The following is a 4938-nucleotide window of genomic DNA, read 5'->3' as shown; positions in this document are numbered from 1 at the left end:
TCATGTTTTCCTCCATATTGTTCGTATGATACTTTCAGTAGCCGTCATTACTACATGGTCCTTATAGCCAGAGCTCACACTTTGGGGCAGGTGGCTGTACACCTTGGTAACAGTACTGGAGGATTATAGGATGTGAAACTAAGCAAAGTGTGGTTACCTGCTAACATTATTATATGTCTTACATAAATATATTTCTCATTCCAGCATCCCCTTGGCTGGTGGACGCTTTGATCGTAAAATCTATGTAACGGGCATTAGGAGGAAAGGACAAAAAAAGTAGCTGCATCTGTTCATGTCCTTACAGGTAAGAGCTTTGTAGTTGTCTATTATGTTTGCGGTGAAAATGTTCTTCCATCTCTTAGGTTTTCCTCTGTATCTGTAATTTATTTTATCAACTAATTTAACTAAAGTGTAAATAAGTGTTTTCAATCTTAAAATTCCAACTCCTTGTATTCAGACACGTTTTCATTTCTGAATGAAGGTTGTGGGCTTTGAGGAACAACTTCCCCAACTGTAAGCATGTATGTAGTATAGTACAATGAGTTTCCTAAAGGAACCTGTCATCTGAATGGATGGAACAACTGGATTTTATGATGCATTAGCTTCTAAGCAAAAATGATGGATACAAGGAACTTTGCTATTGATGGAAGACATTACTTGGCATCTTGCAGGACATTCTAAGGAACAGTTACAATCTCCGGGGCATAAAACATCGGAACATTAGAAAGTTCCCGTAACATGCTGAAGAGTGCAGCTCTAGGTCAGACCCACTGCTTGCATCAACCATCTTCAGGTTTGTAGTGTGACGCCAAGGATCAATTAAGAAATGTATTTACCTCAAATCACCTTAAAAAGTCTTCTAGATCTGCTAAGAAACACACATTATAGAACATTAATAGCAAATATTTGTCTTGCAGCATAAACATCAATTCCGCAGTACATCTGGCGAGAATAGCGCTCCCTGTCACCGGAGGAGCCACCATCAATGCTGATAGAAAGGTAAGTTCCTCTGGATGTGTCCCCTCTCTATATTTATCAAGCAGCCTGAATGATCAATATTTAATAGGGTTGTGTGCTTCTCCCCCCAGAACAAGTCAGCAGATATCAACAGAACATCAACACCAATAACAACCAAGGGCAGAATCCGCCATCTTACAAGAATTCCAATGGCGAGACTTAACATTTCTACAACATCTGTCACAGAAGAGACATCAATGTGGTCACCAGGGCATCAATATCACCCAGAAGACCAGGTTCAGAACAGGACAATATGTCATCTCTTCTTGTGTCTGTGGAATCCAGATTTTCCACCCCTAACTGATACTACAGTATATACTGTGACATATTCCGTAGTTTTTGCTGGATCTTGTATTATCATCATCTTTACCATTATATATTTTGATCTACAAAAACCTTAAATAAATCTTTAACATCAATCCATAAGTGTGACTGATAATTGTTATGTGCGCGGCTGCAACTTACTACAGTGTATACAATTCACCTAACCGACCCTTCACAGCGCTATTTGTGTGACATCGCGTTTAATCCAGTGGTAGGTGACAGGACATTGTATCATATGTACACAATACAGAGTGTATGGAACGTGCCGCCATATGTACTGGATTATATACTGTAGGACAAAGAGTGACAGGAGATGTAAAACATTGATATATTTGATAGTTGCTTAACCACTTAAGGACGCAGCCTAGTTTGGGCCTTAGGGCTCAGAGCCCATTTTTCAAATCTGACATATTTAAATTTATGTGGTAATAACGTCGCAATGCTTAAACCTATCCAAGCGATTCTGAGATTGTTTTCTCGTGAGACATTGGGCTTTATGTTAGCTGTAAAATTTTGTTGATATGTTCAGTGTTTATTAGTGAAAAATAGAATTTTTCTAAAGTAAAAAATGCATCTGCTTGTAAAACAGATGGTTATACCAACCAAAATATTTACTAGTTCACATTTCCCATAATTCTACTTTAGATTGCCATCATTTTTTGAACATTCTTTGATTTTTCTTGGACGTTACAAGGCTTAGAACATAAACAGCAATTTCTCATATTTTTAAGAAAATTTCAAAAGCCTTTTTTTTAAGGTACCTGTTCAGTTCTGAAGTGGCTTTGAGGCACCTATGTATTAGAAACACCCACAAAACTTCCCGTTTTAAAAACTAGACCCTTCAAAGTATTCAAAACAGCATTTAGAGAGGTTTTTTTTTTAACCCTTTAGGCATTTCACAGGAATTAAAGAAAAGTGGAGGTGAAATTTGCAAATTTCATTTTTCTTGCTGAATTTAATTTTATTCTATTTTTTTCTGTAACACAGAAGGTTTTACCAGAGAAACACTACTAAATATGTCTTTTACAGATTCTGCCGTTTTTAGAAATGTCCCACATGTGGCTCTAGTGTGCTCTTGGACTAAAACACAAGCCCCAGAAGCAAAGAAGCACCTAGTGCATTTTGGGGCCTCATTTTTATTAGAATATATTTTAGGCAGCATGCCAGGTTTGAAGAGGTGTTGAGGTGCCAAAACAGTAGGAATCCCTCAAAAGTGACCCCATTTTGGAAACTGCACCCCTCAAGGAATTCATTTATGGTTGTTGTTACCATTTTGACCCCACAGTTTTTTCACAGAGCGTCTTTGAATTGGGCTGTGAAATTAAAAAGATGAAATTTTTTCCAATAAGATGTCATTTTTGATCAAAATTTCTTATTTTCGCACGGAACAAAATGCCCCATTTTGTTGCCCAATTTGTCCTGAGTGCGGTAATATCCCATTTGTGGTGATAAACTGCCGTTTGGGCCCATGGGAGGTCTCAGAATAAAAGAAGCGCTATGTGTTCTTTGGAGTCCAGATTTTGCTGGATTGGTTTTCGGGTGCCATGTCGAATTTGCAGAGCCCCAGAGGTATCAAAGCAATGGAAACCCACCAGAAGTGACCCCATTTTGGACACTAAATCCCTCAAGGAATTCATTTATGGGTGTTGTGACCATTTAGACCCCACAGTTTATTCTCAGAATTTATTTGAAATGGGCTGTGAATTAAAAAAAATGTGTGATAAACTGGGCCCATGGGAGGGCTAAGAAGGAAAGGACCACCATTTGGCCTACTGGGGATTTTCTGGTACTAAGTCATGTATGCAGAAGCCCCTGAGGTACCAGTACAGTTGAAACCCCCGAGAAGTGACCCCGTTTTAAAAACGACACCCCTTAAGGCATTCATCTAGAGGTGTAGTGAGCATTTTGACCCCACAGGTATTGTGTAAAAGATAATGCGAGGCAGATAGTGCAGAGTGAGATTTGCAATTTTCTATACATATATGCCATTTCAGTGTCCGATATATTTTGCCCAGCATGCGCCACCGGAGACATACATCCCATAAACTGTAATGTGGGTTCTCACGGGTACGGCAATACCCTACATGTGGATGTTAACAGCTGCCTGGGCACACAGCAGGGCCCAGAGTGTAAAGATGAGGGGGATAAGCTGTGCGGAGTGCATCATGGTAAGTAAAACTGGGGTAGATTGAAAATCAAGGGATGTATGATAAATTTTAAAACACTTTCATACAGAGCCCTGGTTTTTTGGGACACATGTCATATTGATATATTGTGTCTTACCTTATCCCCCTCTTATAGCAGACTTTGCACTTCTTTTGACTTTTTCCCTTCTTGCCAGTTTGGGGAACTCCTCCTGGAAAGTATTGCCCTGGTACGATGCGTGTTGCCTTCCTTCCAGAAGTACTTGGTGCCCCCCCCCCTTCATGGTCCCTAAAGATTAGGTTCTTGATAACCACCTCTTGAAATTCCAGGAAAGTTCCCGTCTGGCCTTTACATCGATGTAGTACATACGCATTGTACAATGCAATCTGAATGATGTGCACGGCCAGCTTCTTATACCACACCGCATGGCGCTGTAGGGCTTCAGGACTTGATCTGACAAGTCCACCCCTCACATGTACCTATTGTAGTCCAGGATGCAGTCTGGTTTGGGGTTCTCTGTACTGGTACCTCGTACAGGTACATGGGCACTGGTATGGCCATATATTGTTGTCAATACAACGACATCTCTCTTGTCCTTGTACTTAACACACAATATGTTGCTGCTAGAATGTGCCCTGCTTCCACCCCTTCTTGTTTGCCCAAGCAGTGTCTTAGGGAGGTGTAATGTCAGGATAGGGAGACAGACAGGTGAGCCCTAATCTATCCGCCAGTCAGACCCTGCCTACTTTCACAGCCCGTCCTAGGCGACGGCTTACAAATGGGCGACGGTCCATATGCTCAATATGTGCACGACAGACAAACAAGACAAGGGTACACAAAAGCAAAGGGAAGTGGGGCAGTTGCCCACGGCAAAACCGTGAGCAACAGAGTAGTGGATGAGCCGAGTCAAACCAGGAGTGTACGTGGTAACAAATGCAGAGCAGGAGAATAGTCAGTCAAGCCAGGGTCAATATGAAGCAGAGGTCAATGGTAACAGCAGGAACAGCAGAGCCAGGAAACAAGAGAATCACAGGCAAAGGACAAGCATCAAATGAAGTTATAAGTAGACCAAGGGCGGGAGCTAGAACCGTCTGGCCAGGCTGCGATAGTCTCTCCCACTCCTCAGCCTACCAGCCTGAGTGGTAGCAGATCGAGTCACTCTAGCAGACCTAGACACAGATGCAGGCTTATTAACCACGGGCGTCGACACAGAAGCTGTGTCAGGCAAATCCTTCACAGGAGGCCTCTCCGATTTCTTCTAGCAGTGCCGCATGCCACAGTACTTCTGGAAGCGAGGCACTTGAAGAGTAGGACGCTGGTATAAAAATTATCCAGTTAGAGGTGGTAAACCTGGTCCAGCAGTGGGTGCACCAAATCCCACCCAATTTTTGCGTTAACTCCCAGTAAGGGGGGGCATTCTAAGGGCTGAATACTGCTGTCCTTGTAAGTATA

The 4938-nt window shown here is 41.9% G+C and overlaps 1 long non-coding RNA gene across 1 annotated transcript; it reads left to right on the top strand.

The window, feature by feature from the left end:
- Window positions 1-210: 210 nt before the first annotated feature.
- Window positions 211-993, top strand: LOC142682166 (uncharacterized). Its single transcript, XR_012853946.1, has 3 exons — window positions 211-304; window positions 672-793; window positions 918-993. It is a non-coding gene; the product is annotated as an uncharacterized LOC142682166 (long non-coding RNA).
- Window positions 994-4938: the final 3945 nt, after the last annotated feature.

Source organism: Rhinoderma darwinii, assembly GCF_050947455.1.
Source record: "Rhinoderma darwinii isolate aRhiDar2 chromosome 2 unlocalized genomic scaffold, aRhiDar2.hap1 SUPER_2_unloc_9, whole genome shotgun sequence".
Classification (NCBI taxonomy): Eukaryota; Metazoa; Chordata; class Amphibia; order Anura; family Rhinodermatidae; genus Rhinoderma; species Rhinoderma darwinii.
Note: the sequence above shows the minus strand (reverse complement) of the source record. Positions and strands in the feature narration are given on the sequence as shown.